At 47.8% G+C, this 20,996-nt stretch overlaps 1 protein-coding gene across 4 annotated transcripts in view; it reads left to right on the plus strand.

Moving 5' to 3' along the window:
- The window catches only part of SLC38A5 (solute carrier family 38 member 5), a 418,440-nt gene that overhangs the window by 173,215 nt on the left and 224,229 nt on the right, over positions 1–20,996 (plus strand). Inside the window, exon 1 of one of the 4 annotated variants that reach the window (XM_086940343.1) lies at positions 8,472–8,768. The exons of 2 other annotated variants lie outside the window; for them this stretch is intronic. The gene's annotated coding sequence lies outside the window, so the exon portion shown is untranslated. Of the gene's footprint in view, positions 1–8,471; positions 8,769–20,996 lie in introns of those variants that run through there. One more of the 4 variants, XM_086940344.1, reaches the window with a different exon arrangement.

Consider the following 20,996-nt stretch of genomic DNA (forward strand, 5'->3'; position numbering starts at 1 on the left):
GATTAGGCCTGGGCAGTGAACTTCGCTCTGTTCGCTGAGTTTTCTGCACTCCACACTCGACAGAGCTCGCGGAGGGCAGAAAACTCTAATTCGCGATGTGCAGCAGGGTTATTTACCCGCTCGCGATCGGGAACAATAAGTTTGCGATAGTGAATGGTAAGTTAGTGAGCGCGAGCTGCCGCTCGGGTAGATTTTCTACCTGAGTGGCAGGAATACCAGCATAAACTGCAGTTTGCACTACACTCCGCCACTGGCGGAACTTTGCGGAGTTTTTTGGTAACTTCGCGGAGTTCCCCGAAGCAAAACTACGCCCAGACTTATTCAAGATATGTGGTATCTTGAGGCACTTTAATTGAAGAATTAGGTTTATTATACAAGTGCTACTGTTTTAGCAAAAGGTAGCTAAAACAAAGGGGGTCAGATTTCTTATTTTAATCCCACAAAGTTTAATTCACAGTTGATAAGGAGTACCATATGTTCAAAACACAGTGTTTAGGATTACCCCCAAATATTTGAAACTAATCAATATACTTAGTTGTTATTAATGTTCAGCATTTATTAGAACACTTTCTCATGGATCATCCTTAATTATACCTTTATTTGAGGACAATAATAATCATGACACGGCTAATCTTCTAGACGTATTCATGTGCCATAACCTGGAGCAAATTGTCAGGGAATTGACACACATTGCAGGCCATACTCTGGATGGCATCTGCTCTAACCATCCGAACATTGCATTAAGCAAAATAACCCCAATCCCATGGTCCGACCATTGCGCATTGTATTTCTCTGTCACACTTAGTACCACCTTTCATAGAAGGAGACCTAGGTCCCCCCCAGGAAATACCGCACATGGAAGTCAGTCACTAGGTCTGACCTGACAGGGGCTCTTGAGGAGTTTAACGGCCTGGACTGATGCAAATCAGGCAGACATGGCTCTACAAGACAGCCTCAACAGAACTGCTAATAAGGTAGCACCGGAAAGATCATTTAAAGTGCGGCAGAAAAGGGTGTCCTCACCCTGATACTCAGCAGAACTAAAAACGGCCAAAATCAATTGTAGACAGAAAGAACGTGCCTGGAGAGCACATTATGATGTAGCCCACAAGAAGACTTATTGTGCTGCACTTGAGGGTTACAAGAATTTAATAATTCAAGGTAAAACCATCTATTACTCAACGAAGATACAGAATGCTGCACATTCTGGCAGAGACCTGTTTCTACAGTTAACTCCCCGCTCAACTGCCCACGTGATGCAAGATTTATGCCAGACCAAGCATTCCTGGATAAGCTGGCCTCCTACTTCCAACAGAAGGTTCAATCCGTCTACAATGACTTGTCAATCGCAGCTATCGGCTTAGAGATTAGACAAGACAGGCAAGTTGATATAAGCGGCACCCAGGAAGGCCTGTCACAGTTCTCTCTATTTGATGAGAATACAGTGGCAGATCTGCTGCTAAAAACCCAGTCTGGCTCACCCATGGATCCTTGCCCATACCATGTACTTCATCTGGCGCCAACATAGATTAGTGCTCTAGTACTGCCGGTTCTGAATCAGGCCATGACCTCAGGAGTTTTTCCGCTAGCACGGAAAAAGGCCTGCATCCGGCCATTGCTAAAAAAGACTAAGTTAGACCCCACAGATGAAAAAAACTATCGCCCGATCTCCTGTCTGCCTCTGCCATCTAAACTATTAGAGAAAGCCTTGAATCTGGAGCTATCATCTTATCTTGAGACAAACAACCTCCTCGATAACACCCAACATGGCTTCCGTGCAAAACATTCTACGGAAACAGCACTAATAATGGCTGCAGAGGAGATACGAAAGGGCATGGACAAGGGAGGTAGAGTCACCTTGGTCCTGTTGGACCTAAAAGTGGCCTTTGACACCGTAAACCATGAGATACTTATTCAAAGGCTCAGGGATGCGGGTGTCAAGGGCTCAGCGCTGGATTTCCTGACCTCCTTTCTGTCCGACAGAGAACAAGTTATCTTCTGGAATGGATATCAATCAGAAAAATTCATCCTCCCTGGAGGAGTTCCTCAGGGATCTGCTTTGTCGCCCACTCTGTTCAATATCTAAGTTGCCCATCTGGTGAAACTAATTAAAAAACAGGGTTTTAAGCTAGTGTCATATGCAGATGACACTCAGCTGCAGTTACTCTGTGGATGAACCAGAACTTCTTAAAGCTGAATACGGGAAAAACTGAAGTTCTTGAGTTAGGCCAAAGAGCTTCCATTTGGAATCAGCTCTGGTGGTCCACCTCAGCAGGGGACTGTCCGATTCCAGTAGCCAAAGTCAGGAACCTCGGCATAGTGTTCGATACGGACACGTCCTGGAGGCCACAGATTAATCAAGTGGTTTCAGCATGCTTTTACACGCTCAAAAGGCTGAGAAAGATTCTGCCGTTTATCCCTTTCTGCCTTAGGAAAACAGTTGTAATTGCTACTATCTTCTCCAGAATTGAATACGGCAATGCCCTTTATTTAGGAGCTGGCATTGCTCAAATGGCAAAGCGGCAGTCAGTTCAAAACGCAGCGGCGAGACTACTTCTCAATCTGCCTAAGCATCATCCCACCTCTTGTTCCATCAGGCAGTTACACTGGCTCCCAGTAAAACGGCGGGTGGACTTTAAAGCACTATGCTTGGTCCATAAGGCACTGTCTGGAGATGGTGCCTCCGACCTTCAACTTCTATTCACTCGTTATCTGCCAACTCGGTCTCTGAGGTCCACTACGCAGTGTTTGGTCACTGTCCCTAAGATCAAAAGACAACGTTGGGGAGGCAAGGGTTTTTCCTATCTGGCCTCAAGGTTATGGAACTCCATCCCACTACAGCTCAGACAGATCTCCAATCGGAGGTTATTCAGGAAGGAAATCAAGACATGGCTGTTTACCCAATGAAATATCGGTTAGCACCTGCTTAGTTACCTCACATAGCGCCAAGACGCCTCGGCAATTGTGAGCTTTAGAAATACCCTCATTCATTCATTCATTTATTTCCTGGTTGGTTGAGGTGTTTAAAACACTTATAAGACCAATAGCGATTGTGAAAAACGCACATTGTTAACTACAGGAGAGCAGCCTAAATTTCGATGTGAGCTATAGTCGTGCTCCGTAGCTGAGTCAAGCAACAGGATTGACTTGAAGGAAACATGAGTAAAATACTTTAGCAATAATAACATAACATTAAAGGCAACAAAGCAACTAAATAAACATTCACAAATCCCAACCTAACACCAAACCAACAAAATTACATTAAGGGTCATCGGGCATTATAAATTTCAACAGAACATGTGCAAAAAACCCCTTTGAAAACAATTGTGGGCAAATTTAAATGGAAGTAGTGGAGCATTAACTAAAGTGGACGCTAGAGTTCTGCCTTGCTCCCAGAAAGGAAGAACGCTTCTAAGCCGCAAAAAGGATGGGGGCATGGTCTGAGTCAGTTACATCTTTAGCTTGTGCTGCATGAAATAAATCTGAACGCTTCATCAGTGCTGATTGTTTGAGCTTTCAATGCCTCAAACGTTTTCTTCACCGCCATCTTGTGGCTATCCGAGAGAGTGAATCAACAGAAATGAAGGTCCACAGAGCCCGTCCAACAGCTATCTGTTAGGAAGGAAGAAGGTACTCTTCCAGACAATTCAGGAGGGTACCGGCACCTCTCAAGTCCACTTTGGCTCATTTTCCTCTTCAAGGAGGGAGCAGCAGGGCAAAGGGCTGGACACAAAGGATATACTTGAGCCTGAGCTGACCGTTTTCGAGGTAGGGTTGATGCCCTCCAGAAGACTATTTGCCCTAACCCTAGGTTCACGTGTAAGAGCTGCTGTTTGCAGGAAGGTATTTCAACATTGAAAAGAAAGGCCTCTAAGGCATGAATAACCTCCAGGTCAGGAGCTGAGGGATAAAGATTGAGCCCAGAAAAATGGAACACACAGATATGAAGTAAAACAAAGGTGAAGGTACCTTCAATCCAAAGCTAGCAGAAGCAAAGAGTATGGACAAATATCATAGACAATGGGGAAATGAACCTGTTAGACCTGGCACCATTCGGCGTGGTTCTCCCTTCCATTTTTTGTTGTTGCCTCATGTTTTTTTGCTGGTCTTAGATGCTTCGGGCACTGTGCCACTGCTATTGAGTGCCACTGTGCAAGTGCTCCCTATTGTCAATTGATGTATGGATTAGTGATTCCATGTTTGGCTATTTTGGTTTACTTGTCAGACCCTAGTCTAGTGCACTGAGTGTGCCAGGGCGTGTAATCCAAATGCTGCTGTTGGGCCTGCAGCACTGGTAGTGCAACCACAGAAGCAGCCTTGTAAAATGTGTCTAAGGTCTGTCATTGCAGAGCCTGCGTGCAGTCTGGTACCGTCATGCTGTCTCGGCAAGTGCACCCACTTGCCAGTCCCTAAACCTTCCCTTTTCTTCATATCAGTCACCCCTATGGTAGGCCCAAGGGCAGGGTGCAGTGTAAGTATATGGTAGAACAAGCCCTGGTGTGTGTGGCATGTCCTAATAGTGAAACTGCTCTCTCTGCTGGATCAGGCCTCTGGAACGTGAGGCTAGCAGCCAAACCATTTTGCTTGTCTTTGTGTGGCTGATATCCACTCTGCCTTTTGCCCATTTGTTGCACTCCATGATCTTTACTTTAGCAGCATAGCTCTCTTTACTAGAAGATCTCTCAGTTATGGGGTAAGCCATCTACCATTGACTGAGGGCCAATGGGCAACTTAAACTTGTCAGATAATTTACATTCCATAAATCAGAAATAATAATCTTTCTATATTGAACATTCTACATGTGATACTCCGGTGATTTGGGAACTGTTTTTAATTCTCAATGTGTTTCTTCTTAATTCAGAAATCTTTGTTGGTCTTATTCTAGTTAAAAGTCTCTTGTGAAAGTGGTTATCTAGATTCTTATTGTTATCTTATTTAGATTCACTGAGAAAGGTTAATCTATTAGTTATTGGTATTAGTCTTGTAATCTCAAGGAAAACATTACATGCATTTATTGCGGGTTTTCTTGTGGTAGACTAAGTTAATAGGAGTGGGGTGTGAACAGTAATGGGGGATGTGTGATTCATGTATACACTTTTTTCGATTAGATAGATAAGAGGGAATCAAGCATTGTTAGTTTGCAGGGATATGGTTTCCAAGAAAAGGTTGTGATGGTGTGGTCAATTTGCTGAAATTATATGACAGGGAAAAGGCAGTCAGTCCCCCTACTTAAAGTATGCTATACTCTGAGTTTGGAGGCATGCAGAGGATGGAAGTTGAGGTGGGGATCATTCAGTAGGAAGATAGGAGACCAAAAGCAATATATAGTTTTTAGTCAGCTTCAATTTTTCATTCAGTGTTTTACGTATGAGATCTCTAGGGTTATGCTATATCCGAGGATGTAAAACTGTAGAAAGAAACATTATTTGCATGTACGACAGTGTATTGCATTGTTTCTTTAGTGTGGAGCTGTAGCCACACAGGTTGCCAACTACATCATATGGGCGAATGATGTTGTGTTTGATTTGTTTCTTAGTGGTTCTTTGTGGTGGGTGATCACATCAGAGGTTTGGTTATTGTGTTATGGGACCCGGTGCTTGGTGGTGCAATGGATCAGAAGTGTGAGAGACATACATTTTTATAGTTTAAGTATGGTGGCAGCACTGATTAGCTCTGAGGGACCCTTGGTTTTGTTGGTAATTTTCATTTATGTTCTGAATCCCATTTCCTATGCCGGTTATGGCAGGAGGTTGGCTACTATGTGAAGTCATAGATCGAGGGAACTTAACAGAAGTGGTTAAAGAGTGGAAATCAGAGATTTGCCAGGATAGACTGGATTATAGTTCTCATTTATGGGATTGCCAATATAAAACACCAATTAAGGAGATTTGCTAAAGTGCACTGTTGTTAACATTCTTTCGATAGGACCTGCAGGGTGGACTATGTAGAGTCCCTCAATGACCAGAAGTATGTGGCTGACCTTTACAGTCTTTGCAGACCTGTCTGGCTAGTGTTGAGTGGTTAATTGGGTGGGCTGGCATAGCCTGAGCCTTCCCCCAATATTTCTTACGTTATATGCCTGTCCCGTTGATGATGAAAGATCAGGTAGTGAACTGGTATATGGTGTCATATGTGAGAGAGATTAGCTCAGATTGAGACTGCTAGGGCGGTCAGAAAGGCTAGATATATTTTCCTTTATCTTGTGGTTAGTGACTCTTGGTGCTGGTGTCTGAATAAGGAGTTGGCCTAGAGGTGAGCTGTACCCAGCTGTTAGTGGGCTGTACCCAGTGCTTAATTTGTAAAACAAAAAGTGCTAGTGCCTTGCTCACTTTGCCACTGGATTCAAGCTAGCCTGGTTGATATGGAGTGTTACCTCGAAATATGTCCCAGGATGCTTGTTTCCGGACCAGGGAAGACCTGGCTTGGGCTGGACTGTTCCAATGAGGCATAGGGTCAAGACTGATTTCCATATGGCTGGGTCTGAACTGGGGTGGCGAAGAAGTGAGCTAAAGAACAATGATGGATTCAACCCAGATCTGTGACTTGGGGTGAGTGAAAAGTTTCAGCGCTCCGTCCATCATCTCCTTGTTTGCCAAAAGCTGAGTTCCGAAGCCTGCAGTCAGCGCTATCAAATGTCAGTACATCGAATACCAAGCCTGCGTGTTCTTCAGTTTACGTCAGGCCTTTTAATCCCCAAACCAGACACCTCCTTCTACTTTTTGTCACTCTTGCAAATCCCTCTTTTCTCCCCTTGTTTCAGTTCTGCCGTCTTTCTCTTCCTCCTTTGTGTTTTCCCCTCGCTTTTAATCCGGAGATATCTAATTGGGGAGAAAAAGAAATGCTGGTCTCCAAAAATCAGTGCCGGTGGCCTCCACCGACTCAAATTAAGGTCTGGCTATACCCATACTGATAAGGCTCCTCTATCCTGGGAGGCTGGCTGTATCCAGGAGTGATAATCACTTAGAACAGAATAGGCATACTGTAGCCAGGAGTGATAATCACTTAAAGCCCATTAGATGGGCTGCAACCAGGGGTGATTACCCTCACAGCCCATATCAGCAGTCTTCCTCCATGCTTTACATATACATACAGGAACGATCAGCCAGCCCTCTTAATCCATTGGTCTGTTCAAGTGCCCTTCACATTTTACTTCTACCCGCCAAAACATTGGCAGCGGGTCAGCTCACAAAAGATGGAATTATGCCTGTGCAAATCTGTCTAAATAGGAGTCACCTCAGTGCACGAACTAGTGTGCCAATTTCTTTTTTCAGTTTGTATTTTATTGATTTTTATTGTGAATCACTATCTACTTTTTCTTTTTTTCAAATATGCGCACAACCTTTTGATTACGGTTTACTTTTCACTACCTTTGAACTTTTAATGACTATTGAACATGTTTGTGCACATAAAACATTGCGGACTCGCTGGGGCCAGACCGATGGGCTTTGACAATCCTTGTTTTATTCTGTGTAATCAGCCCTCCCTTCTTGTCAAGATGGGTGAATCCCAGTGACACTTTTTACGTGAACTTTTCCCAAGGAATATAATTAGGTGAAAAGCCACTGTTAATCACTGCTATATTTTGGTGATGGTCCATGACCCACATATCACAGCAGTCATTAAAGGTTGCATTTGGATAGCTAACTCTAAAGAGACTTCTGAGGAGTTTTTCACAGACAAGAGTAAGAGAATACCACTGTGTTAAGGCACCAAGACAGAAGCAGCCGTTCCATGAAACGAAACATCTGGACAAAAGTATACATCTGTGCTTGGTGTGATCAGACGCTTGTTTGGAGCTTACTTACGTGTCGACGGCATGAATGTCCCGAATCTATTTCAGTTACAATGCCTCTGCATGAGAGTGGTAATTCACAAAACGTTCCTTGGAATGCACTTGGAAACATATAAAAGTCGAAACTACTCTTGGTAATCTTCGTGAATTCCAAAAAGTCTCCAACTTGCACCCATTTGAGGTTCGAAACTGGTGGCGCACAAGCCGCACTTTTTCTGTGAATAGGAAACTGAAAGCCCAAACTCTTCGCTATGCTTAGATATCATAAAGGGCTAATGCGTTGCGTCTTGAAAAAAGATGAGGGCAAGGAGAAACGGAGATGAATGTCAGAATAATCAGATATGTCATAACACTTGTCACCTTTGAAGTCCCTGTCTTTTAACCTGTTTAACTGAGCTCTCTGAAATGACCAGTTTGCGACATCTTGGCGCTATAAATCAAGACAAATAAAATAAATAGTCTTACTCCTGGCAGAATCACGAAGTTCCTGCAAAAAAAGTCAGGTGGTTGAACTACTGCTAATGTCAGAGAAAAGAAAATATCCCAAAAAGTGACACTAAAGTCAGGTTGGGGGGGACGCGGGCTATTGTAGACTCCCCCAGGCCGTCGCTGCTCTAGGGCGGACATTCGTGGCAGAAATGTAGTTCCCCGTTGAACTTGAGAAATGCACCACAGAGATAACGATTTTTGAGCGCCACGGAGAGCAGTTAGCAGCGAGCCCCATCCGCGAGTGCAGCAGCCAGGCCATGTGCGAGGGCGGGGGCGCGCCGGGCTTCCTTCTGCTGGGGGTGGGCGGTGGGTTTGGCCTCAGCGGGGAGCGTGTCTGCGTGCGCGGCCGGAGTCCCGGCGAAAAAGAGGAGACATTAAAATAAATATATATCTCAACTCCGCTGGGAAGAGCTCCCCCACACCCCGCCCTGACCCCCAAGAAAGAGGAAGGCAGCGTGAGGAGGAAGGCGGCGTCCGTCCGCGGCCGGTGAGTGCTGGGCGCGAGGAGGGAAACTCAAAAGAAACCGAAGGAGCGCGCGGCGACGCTGGTGAAACCGCTGCAGCCTGTTGCATCAGACGGGCTCGTGGAGTAGGCTCGCGAGCAGAGGCGCGTGAGGAGGGGAGAGACGCGTGAGGAGGGGAGAGACGCTTGAGGGAGTGGGAGAGGCGCGCGAGGGAGTGGGAGAGGCGCGCGAGGAGACGCTCGCTGCGAGGAACGTGCGAGATGTATCCCGCGCGCGCGGTGCGAGTAACGTGAGGGACGAGTCGCACGCGGTCTGAGGAACGTGTGTGGAGGGTTGGGGGCGCGAGCGGGACGAAGAACGTGCGTGATCATCGAGCTGTGGAGCGCGTGCGAGAGAAGTTCTGAGTGTGAGGAATGAGCGCGTCGGCGAGGGGAGGTTGGGTAGGGGTGAAGGCATGGAGGAGCTCGCGAGAAGTGAGAGGAAAAGACCCTGGACAGGCACTCTTTCAGGGGGGAGAGCACGTGCCGGAGAGGGCAGGGTTGTGTGATGGGGAATACTCCGGGGGAGGCTGGAGCTGGTGAGGTGGGGGGATGTGGTGGACTATTCCTGTGGAATGGACCATTATTAGGGGTGGATCCAGTGCTTCAAGTGTGGAAAAAAAAGAGTGGGGTCTGGAATGGGCGCGTCTTATTTAGGTAAAGGGTGTGGCTTAAAAAGGGAATTAAAATCCTGAGCTTCACACAGCACGCCATCTGCTTAGTATTTGGGTGTCTCTTGAGTTGTTTGTTACTAAGGTCTGGGGAAGGGGTAGTGAGTGGCCTTTTCTGAGTTTCAGACACTTCCATACCATACTTTATACACTTTCTTCTGCTCTCTCTCTCTCTGTTGGGCATTCATGTCTATGTATTCCCTCCTCGTCTTTCTGAAATCCTGCATCTGTATACCTCACATTTTCCCACCAATCATAATAATACTTTATTTGATTTAAAAAAAATCATAAAAGGGTGGGCTTACCACCATGCAAACAGCGTATACATCATAAAACAAGCATTTACAATGCAACGGTTTCGCCTTCGGAAAAGTTAGAGCTATTGGCATTGTAAATGACAAACTTTTTATTTATGTGTTGGTTTTGAAAACAGATAAATATATGGCATTGTCATTTACAATGCCAATAGCTTACTCTGTCGCAAATGCGAGACGTATTGCATTTGCACACACACACACCCACACAAGAGCCCCACACACACACAAGAGCCCCCCACACACACACGAGGCCCACACACACACCACACAAGAGCCCCCCCACACACCACACAAGAGCCCCCCCCACACACACACGCAAGAGCCCCCCCCACACACACACGCAAGAGCCCCCCACACACACACACACACGCAAGAGCCCCCCACACACACGCAAGAGCCCCCCACACATGCAATAGACCCCCACACATGCAATAGACCCCCACACACGCAAAAGCCCCCACACACGCAAGAGCCCCCCACACACACGCAAGAGCCCCCCACACACACACAAGAGCCCCCCACACACACACAAGAGCCCCCCACACACACACAAGAGCCCCCCACACACACACAAGAGCCCCCCACACACACACAAGAGCCCCCCACACACACACAAGAGCCCCCCACACACACAAGAGCCCCCCACACACACAAGAGCCCCCCACACACACAAGAGCCCCCCACACACACAAGAGCCCCCCACACACACAAGAGCCCCCCACACACACAAGAGCCCCCCACACACACAAGAGCCCCCCACACACACGCAAAGAGCTCCCCAAACACACGCACAGAGCCCTCCGCTCCATTTGCATCAGGTGTGAGGCTCCTGACTGCTGACAGCCAGGAGACTCCAACAAAAGGAGGCTTATGACCTGCTATAGGCATTGTAAATGACAATGCCATTTATTTATGTTTTAAAAACAAAAGCATAAATAAAAATAATGTCATGAGCAATGCCAATAGCTCTAACTTTAAGAATGCCGAGACCATTGCATTGTAAATGCTTGTTCCCTTTTGGCGGCATCTATGTAATTGGTACACAAGCTCCTCCCGCTGCCAGTATTAGAATAAACCCTGTGGATTGAATGGGCATGAAGTCTCATCTCTCCTTTCACCTACCTGACCTTGTGTGATTTGAATGTAGGGGCGCTGTATTGTACAACGCTTAAAACCCCAATATTCCTAATCTGGCGCTTTTCAAAACCACCAGACACAATGAACGCACCTGAACGCCTTGAAGTGAACCACTTTGCAGGATGAGCTATGAAGGAACTTGATCCCGTCACCGGGAGGAGGATGTATGGTCAGTCGGGATGCCCTATGGTCCAGGTTTGGCACGTTCCAGGAATGGAAGTCCATCACTACAGCGCTGTCATCAGGGACATTTTAAGGATTTTGGGGGCTCTGGGCCAAACGTATTTTTGGGGACCATGTTTGGAACATCTTGGATTTATGATCCAGTTTCAGGTAGTTCGTGCCCTCTTTGGCCAGATCACTGACAGTGCACAGGGGCACTCGTCCAAATTCAAAATGTGTGTTTATATGTAATATTCGGAGACAGTGAGGTGTATTTAGAATATCGTAACATAGCAGCAGCTCACACATAAGAGGGTGCAGTGGGTTCGGTTTCACATCTCAGGGGGTTCAGTGGTACTGATCCCCCTCGAGCTCCAGGGAATTGTGGGTCCCAGGCTTCCTTAAGTAGTCTTCAGGCTTATGGACCGATAGCATGAGGGAGTCTCCGAGACACAGAGGGTGAAAGCGAATGAGAGCAAAAGAGTGAGGAAGAGAGGTAGGGAGAGAGGGGGTACGGAGAGTGTGAGGGAAGAAGAGAGGAAGGGAGGGGGGCAGGGGAGAGAGGGAGGGGCGGAGGGAGAGATGGAGAGAGGGGGAGAGGGGGAGAGAGAGGGAGGGAGAGAGGGAGAGCGAGAGGGAGAGAGGGGGTACAGAGAGGGGGGTGCGGAGAGTGTGAGGGAGGAAGAGAGGCAGGGGGGAGAGAGGCAGGGAGAGAGGCAGGGAGAGAGGGAAGGGGGGAGGTAGAGGGAGAGATGGAGAGAGGGAGGGAGGGAGAGAGACGAGGGAGGGAGAGAGAGAGGGACGGGGGAGAGAGGGAGGGACGGGGGAGAGAGGAAGGCAGCGAGGGGGAGAGAGGGAGGCAGCGAGGGAGAGAGAGGGAGGGACAGAGAGGGAGGGGGCGGGACAGAGAGGGAGGGAGAGAGGAAGGCAGGGAGGGAGAGAGGGATGGACGGAGGAAGGTAGAGAGACGAAGGGTGGTAGAGAGAGGGACGGACGGAGAGAGGGAGGGATGGAGAGAGGTAGTGAGGGAGTGAGGTGGGGTGGGAGGTGGAGAGGGAGGGAGGTGTTGAGAGAGGGGGACTGGAGAGAGGAATGGAAGAAAAGAGGGACGGAGGGAGGAAAGGAGGGAGGGGAGGGAGAGGGAGGGAGGAAGAAAGGGAGCGAGAGAGGAAAGGAGGGAGGGATGATGAGTAGGAGGGACAAAGAGAGTCAGGGAGGGAGAGAGGAAGGAGGGAGGGAGAGAGGGGGAGACGAAGGGAGGGAAGAAAAGAGTTAGGGAGGGAGAGGAAGGGATGGAGAGAGATTAAGAAAAAGAAAGAAGGAGAAATAGCAATGAAGTGAGAGGGGAGATAAAGTGAGAACGAAAAAAAGAACAAGAGCTAAAGAGAAAGGAGAAAAAGCAGAATGGAAAGGGGTGAGAGTAAGAGAGAGAGAGACACACATGTAGAGCAGGAGCGAGACAATGTGAGAGACCGAAAGAGAGGGAGCACGAGAGCGAGCGAGCAGGAAACAGGCAAAATAAGAGAGATGAAGAGCTAGAGAGGGAGAGAAGAGACGCAGAGAGAGGGGAGTAGACTGTGTACCTTGTGAGAGAGAGGGGCAAGTAGACGTCACCAACAGCAGAGCTGACGCTCCCCCCTGGGTCGGTAGGTACTCACACGGGTCAGCGTGAGAGGCACAGCCTTGCAAGCGCTATGTTACAGTCTAACTAACTACAAAACAAAGCGCTATGTTACAAAGTCCAACTAAATACAAAACAAAGCGCTATGTTACATGGTCTAACTAAATACAAAAGTAAGCGCTATGTTACACAATCTAATTAAATAGAAAACAAAGCGTTATGTTACACAGTCTAGCCAAATAAGAAACCAAGCGCTATGTTACAAAGTTCAACTACATACACAACAAAGCGCTATGTTACACACTCTAGCCAAAGTCAAAACAAATTGTTTAAGGAAAACGAATCTGACATTAAAATCACCCGTGAAAAAGAGAAAGGAATGCTAAGAAAGGGTCCGACCAGAAATGCAGTTTAAGCTAGACCCCCCACGAAGCACTGACATTTCACAATAGCACTGACTGTAAGAAAGGGAGCGAGAGAGGAAAGGAGGGAGGGATGATGAGTAGGAGGGACAAAGAGAGGCAGGGAGGGAGGCTGGGAGGGAGAGAGGAATGAGGGAGGGAGAGAGAGGGGGAGACGAAGGGAGGGAAGAAAAGAGTTAGGGAGGGAGAGGAAGGGATGGAGAGAGTAAGAAAAAGAAAGAAGGAGAAATAGCAATGAAGTGAGAGGGGAGATAAAGTGAGAACGAAAAAAAGAAGAGCTAAAGAGAAAGGAGAAAAAGCAGAATGGAAAGGGGTGAGAGTAAGAGAGAGACACACATCTAGAGCAGGAGCGAGACAATGTGAAAGAGAGACCGAAAGAGAGGGAGCACGAGAGCGAGCGAGCAGGAAACAGGCAGAATAAGAGAGATGAAGAGCTAGAGAGGGAGAGAAGAGACGCAGAGAGAGGGGAGTAGACTGTGTACCTTGTGAGAGAGAGGGGCAAGTAGACGTCACCAACAGCAGAGCTGACGCTCCCCCCTGGGTCGGTAGGTACTCACACGGGTCAGCGTGAGAGGCACAGCCTTGCAAGCGCTATGTTACACAGTCTAACTAACTACAAAACAAAGCGCTATGTTACAAAGTCCAACTAAATACAAAACAAAGCGCTATGTTACATGGTCTAACTAAATACAAAAGTAAGCGCTATGTTACACAATCTAATTAAATAGAAAACAAAGCGCTATGTTACACAGTCTAGCCAAATAAGAAACAAAGCGCTATGTTACAAAGTTGGGATCTCTCTGGGGGCAGTGGATAAATAGAGCTTCGGATGGGGGCATCCTTTAGAAGGGTTTCTAGCACCGGGAAGGGGCGTGAGATAGAGCCTCGAATCGAGATGCGACATGACTGGGGGGTAAGACCTGGGCCATGGGTGAGGGGAATAATACTTAAAAGAAATCTCAGCCTGTGGAGGAGAAAAACTGTAAGAGTTGGGAGGGTAGAGGAAAGGGCGCATGGCAGAGCTTGTCACTTGAGGCCGTGGTATATGGTTCCAGAAAATCGGGGTTCACCGTAGAGATTTTTGCTTTCGGCAGAAAGGGTAAGACACGCCAGGCCTGGGGTGGCCAGAAACCCTTTCTGATGTTTCATAGTTCTAGAGGGAAAGGTGCTCTGGGAGGAGCAGGGAGTGCACGGACGCAGCCCCTGGTGGCTTGGTTCCCTCGCTGGCTCTGCTGGGGGAATGGGATATGTGCAGATGTGGGTATGAAAAGGTGGCATTGTCCACGCGGCCACGGAATATACGTGCAGTGGGATTTATTGAGCTGTGTTGTGACATCTCGGGTGTTACATAGTTGTGGAGGGGGGCGGATTGTGGTTCGGGGGAGGGTGCTGCCGAGTTCCTAGACTCGGGCTTGTGCTTTCTATTAGAAACTGCAGCTTTCCAAGGGTTCCAGGTCCGTATGCTGGTGTTTTTAGCAGTGCTCGTCATACAGGGGAAAGTGCCAATTCTGAAGCCCCACACACACTCATGCCCGATGTGCCTACCTTCACTTCCAGCAGTTACCCGAGTGGGGAAGCTTGTTTTCCATGAGCAGCGCAGACTTCCAGCGCTCGCCGTGGCTCCTCTTCTCGCGCTGGGCGGCGGCGGGGGGGGGGGGGGGGGGGGGGGGGGCGGGCACTTCCGGCCGGCCGCGCTGGGATTGGCCGGCCGGCTGAAGAAACCCCCGGGCGGGACGGGATACCAATATATGTTTGTGAGGACAGGGGGGGGCGGGAGAGGACGAGGGGGGCGGGCGGGAGTTCCTAGACTCCATTCCAAACGCTGTAAGGAAAAGCGTACAGTGGAGCATGGTGTATGCCTAGCAAACAAGCATTTACAATGCAATGGTTTCGCCTTTGGAAAAGTTAGAGCTATTGGCATTGTAAATGACAAAATTTGTATTTATGTGTTGGTTTTGAAAACAGATAAATAAATGCCATTGTCATTTACATTGCCATTAGCTTAATCTCTGCAGTCACTCTGCACTCCCTAGCACACCCTAGCCCTCCCTAGTCACTCTGCACTCCCTAGCACACCCTAGCCCTCCCTAGTCACTCGGCACTCCCTAGTCACTCTGCACTCCCTTGCACTCTGCACTCGTTTGCACTCTGCACTCCCTTGCACTCTGCACTCGCTTGCACTCTGCACTCTATTGCACTCCCTAGCAGTCCCTAGTCACTCTGCACTCATTAGCACTCCCTAGTCACTCTGCACTCATTAGCACTCCCTAGTCACTCTGCACTGCCTAGCACTCCCTAGTCACTCTGCACTGCCTAGCACTCCCTAGCATTCTGCAGTCACTCTGCACTCCCTAGCATTCTGCAGTCACTCTGCAATCCCTAGCACTCCCTAGCAGTCACTCTGCAGTCCCTAACACCCCCTAGCACTCTGCAGTCACTCTGCAGTCCCTAGCAATCCCTAGTCACTCTGCACTCCCTAGTCACTCTGCACTCCCTAGTCACTCTGCACTCCCTAGTCACTCTGCACTCCCTAGTCACTCTGCACTCCCTAGTCACTCTGCACTCCCTAGTCACTCTGCACTCCCTAGCACTCCCTTGCACTCCCCTGCACTCCCTAGCACTCCCTTGCACTCCCTAATCACTCTGCACTCCTTAGCACTCCCAAGCCACTCTGCACTTCCTAGCACTACCTAGCACTCTGCACTCCCTAGCACTCTGCACTCCCTAGCACTACCTAGCACTCTGCAGTCACTCTGCACTCCCTAGCACTCTGCAGTCACTCTGCACTCCCTAGCACTCCCTAGCACTCTGCAGTCACTCTGCACTCCCTAGCACTCTGCAGTCACTCTGCACTCCCTAGCACTCTGCAGTCACTACTCTGTACACTCACTTTGTACTCTGCACTCACTAGTCTGCACACTCACTACTCTGCACTCACTACTCTGCACACTCACTCTACACACTCACTCTTCACTCTGCCTTGCATTGCCTTGTGCAACGTACAGACAACGCAACACCTTTTATAAATCCGGGCCTCGGTATTAAATTTTACACAGAAATCAACTCAGCAAACACGTTCTGCAAAGTCTGCCTTCCATCCAACATAAACAGCTCCATGCCGACTGCAGCCCCACCGCATGCAAATTAAAAGGTCCACTGGATTGTGGAATAAGTGATTGACTCTGGACAGGTCACCGAGGCAAAGGAACTCAGCCACGCTGTCTTGTGACCAGAACAACACCGGGGATGCAAAATCAGCATTGCAATACTTCCGCGAAAAGAAAGCCGTTCAATTCCTGCCCGATTTTAGGAAGGTGCCCGATTTTATACCATATCCCTTTTCCCTGATGAGGCGGATATGTAATCCCTCTTTAATTTTGGCAAAAGCTGTGAATCTCCAGAAATAAACTACAAAAGAATTTACTGGACCTCAAGGACGAGAATTATTTATGAGTGCATGTTTTAACGAATGGTGGAAATACTTGTACATTGTAACGACCTTCAATTCAAAATGTGAGCCACGTCATAGCACCAATCGTAGTCCTGCCCATTCACTTCGCACTTTCACGACTAGTATTCAGCCATGAGACACAAAGCTCTGTAACTACACCTGGTCCCCAGCAGGAGGAGCTATATACTTAGGCTGCAACTTAAAACCATTCAAGTCCACTGGTGTGAAGCGCTATAAAATGCAAACCCAGTGCAAATGCAAGCGAATTTGCGGGGTGCTCCGAGAAGCAGAGCATTGATGAAGACTTGTGACACCTCCCAGTGCGGGCATGAAATGCAGCGCTACCCCCGCAGCGGGAGGCGAAACTCCCCAACTCGATTTATAGGGGGACAGACTTCGCCTTGCTCCCTCTTTTCAAGTTACCGCCATCATGCTCCTAGTGCCAGCGCTGCCTTCTAGCCGCTAGAGTTACCATTATAGTATGGGCTGTGTGAGTAATAACCGGGCCAGTGCTTAATTTGTAAAAAAGAAAAGAATGAATGCCAGGACCCTGAGTTTGGAAGCCCTCGGCAGTCGCTAGCCAAGGTCGGGTCCTGAACACCAAGGCGCTATAGTCCTGAGTCCCACTGGTGCCTCCATCATCCTCCTCCAGACACTCACTCCCTGCATCTCACTCTTGCAGCTTCCTGTACATCCCTGCCTTCGGGTTTTCATTTCTTTTTCTCCTTTCGGTGTTTCTTCTCTTGCATCAACGTTTGAGGAAAAATAAAAGCTGGTCCCTGAAAATAAGTGCAGATGACCCACCGGCTCAAATGAGACAGGGTTCTGCTTAAGTGTGACGCCATGTGATGGGTGCAGAAAGCACTTGGGGGAAATGAGGGCGGGGAGGGGGGGGGGGGTTAGCACTCGTCTTTCACACACAGCTAGTCACATTACGTCAAACTTCCGCAGAGCCCTTCCTTCATTTGAACCGGTGACTCCTCTACACTTATTTTGTCTAAAGTTAAAACGGCCCATCGATGCATTGACCGTGCTAGCTTCCAGCATCTGAGCGCCCCTCACACCACACACCCTAACATTGACAAACTCACAGGCGTTAAACTTTTAAAGAGATGTTCTTCGAGTCACTCGATGTGTTATAAATACATAGGTTAGAACTCTCATCCCATGACCACTTGTAGCAGCTTAGTGAACAAGCATTGATAAATGCACTAGGGTTCGCCGCCCAATTATGATTAATACGTTTTTTTTTGTTTCGTAGGGTGAGCTAAAATCAAATGCATCCGACAACGTTTATTAACCACATCGTAACCCTTTAAAAATGTAACGTAAGCTTTTTTGTGAAATTGCGATTTGGAGGGTGGAAAGGATGCGTCCACTGATATTTTAGGAATAGAAATAGAATTCTGTTTGGAGATTATGTTAAGTAGTAAAAACAGCCGAAAGATACTTTCCTGCATACGTTTGACGGTCAAAGTGAAAACAAAGCGTTGTTACAAGTGGGAGCAGATCTGATCATATGCTATGAAAGTTACGAAATTCGTCACGCTGAATTGAGTGAAAATAGCTCTACATTAACATGTTAAACTGACACCAGTGCGAAAATACTGCAGAACAGTTTTAAATTAAGGCGCTATGTGCTTTAAAAACAAGGGGTAGTAGAAAGAGGGAGGAGAGAGTTAAGGTGGAGAGAGAAAAGCGTGGCCGAAGTGCACAGCGCGGTGCACGTGCAGGAGGGATAGCGAAATCACGCCACCATATGCGCGCCTGTGCACACAGCTCTTGACCTAACAAGGGAGGTGCCGGCAATGCCGGACCAGACACGGGGGCGTTCCCGGCGTCCCGTGACGTCGGCAAAAGCCAAAGAATGTCGGGAACGCCCCCGTGTCTGGTCCGGCATTGACGGACAGGCCCCTCGTCCAATGGCAAGGCTCCGTTTACGGAGCCAGCCAATCAAGGACGAGGGCCGAACAAAGCCACCTTACAGTTCTCAACAGGATTTCGCCTGCGCCGAAAAGATGCGCAGAGCGCATCCTTCGGCGAGGCGAAACCTAAAAAGAAATACAACATTATATGTAGGCAGCTAAAAATATATGGGTGGAAATGCATGAACACATCTGAAACAAGGGTAATTAGCACGCAAAGTAAGACCGAGAATGGTGGATCCCGGCAGATAAGTGTACATTGAGTGAATATAAATTAAAACGGACGGCGGGAGGGGGCGGGAGAGGACACAGGGGGCGTGAGGGGGGAGGGGGGCGGGAGAGAACACGAACGGCGGGAGGCGGCAGATAAGTGTACATTGAGTGAATATAAATTAAAACGGACGGCGGGAGGGGGCGGGAGAGGACACAGGGGGCGTGAGGGGGGAGGGGGGCGGGAGAGAACACGAACGGCGGGAGGCGGCAGAAAAGTGTACATTGAGTGAATATAAATTAAAACGGACGGCGGGAGGGGGCGGGAGAGGACACAGGGGGCGTGAGGGGGGAGGGGGGCGGGAGAGAACACGAACGGCGGGAGGGAGGCGGGAAACGTGCCGGGGGAAAAGCATGCCCAGGACAGCAGCAAGCACGGCCCGGCCGGACCAGACACGGGGGCGTTCCCGGCGTCCCGTGACGTCGGCAAAAGCCAAAGAATGTCGGGAACGCCCCCGTGTCTGGTCCGGCATTGACGGACAGGCCCCTCGTCCAATGGCTAGGCTCCGTTTATGGAGCTAGCCAATCGGACGGGGGGGCGTCTTCCATAGTGCTTACTATACTCATTAGATTTCTCTGGAGGCGGAGCCTAATCGGCTCCGCTCACCAGCGAAACCTAAAAACACCCCATTCCATTCATTTTTTTTTCTCCTTTAGATCTTTTTCCCCGTTAAATTTGCATATTTTATGATATCAGTTTTTAACTCCATTTAAAGTTGATTTTGTGTTTTTTATGATGTATACGCTGTTTGCATGGTGGTAAGCCCACCCTTTTATGATTTTTTAAAATCAAATAAAGTATTATTATTATTATTACATTTTCCCACCATTACCATTGGCACACACGTGAGTACCACTCTATCAACACTGCATAAAGGCCAGGGGATTGGCTGTTCACTTTCTTCTACTCTTTCTCTCTCTTGGACATTCTTGTCTATTTATCCCCCCCCCCCTCTTTCTGAAATCCTGCATCTGTATATCTCACACTTTCTCACAATTACCATTGGCACACATGCGAGTATCACTCTGTCAACTCTGCATAAAGGCCAGGGATTGGCTGTGCTTGTAGTCTGCACTCCCTGATAATCCTCTAACACACCCTGTGGGAAACTCGCGCTGCCATCACCTTTAACATCAGGGTTCTCAATGTGCCTCATCAGAAACAGGAACTCACTACTTGAATTCAGATGCTTACAAGTGACTCAGCGCTGTTCATGGTAAACACCATACGTGAGTCAAATAAACTACAGAAACAAACCATCATGAAAAATGCAAATATTTCTACGCAGTGGTTGAAGTATATTAAAAAAAAGTATGGGAACTGTGATGCTGTCCGCGTGGAGGGGAATGAGTGAGCGTGGGGGCGTGGTCAAAGGCTTGGGCAAAAGAAGAAAAATATCCTGGAACTTTTATTGGTCTTTAACCTTCAGGTAACTATATATAAAATAACGCAGAGCTTAGATGAAAACTAAATACAAGTTATGTTTATCAGTGTGAAATGCATGCGCTGCAAAGGTATGTGTGTGCCATCATCAAAAACTTTATTTCCATCCCTTAAGATTATCAAAGTACATCGTATAACAAGACAATTACAAGCAACACAATATAAATAAGACATGACATTATAAATAAACATTCACATTCTATCTATAGTCGCAGAACAGTCAAAGTGCATCCTTGAAAAATCATTTTGTGACACAAAATGTAATCCTGGTTGGTGCAGTGGATAATAGTGACTAGTGTATGTTTGGTGCCACAAGGTCCCAGCCTGTGACAGAAAGCACTGAGTATGTAAGTCATTATTTTAAACTTGCATTACACACAGTATAAGAGGCTGCAACAACATTTGCAAAAAGGTTTAAGATAGTGTTTTCAAAATGTAGATTTTTGCAGACTACGTAGTGCAATTTCTTTAACTGTCTTTTAAGAGCACCCATTTCATACCTTAGTTGGTAGCTCCCATACAATATCTCTCACAAATAAATGTGTCTCATCAGAAGCATCAAGTGATTTAATCAATTAAAGCCAATACTGGCTTTTTTGCAGTCTTTCAATTTGCAGATTGAACAGTTGCGCACATATACATTTCTTTCAGGGAAGCAGGCACCCTGGCAAGAAGGCTTGTTTAGCTGTTTTGCCTTCGAGCGGTATCATAGTACAGGAGATCCCTGCTTGACACCTCAGCTGTTGGGATTAACAGTCCAGGTATGGCTGTCTTTTCACAAAAAGTAGGGGAA

Source organism: Lissotriton vulgaris, chromosome 10 (genome assembly GCF_964263255.1).
Source record: "Lissotriton vulgaris chromosome 10, aLisVul1.2, whole genome shotgun sequence".
NCBI classification, from domain to species: domain Eukaryota; kingdom Metazoa; phylum Chordata; class Amphibia; order Caudata; family Salamandridae; genus Lissotriton; species Lissotriton vulgaris.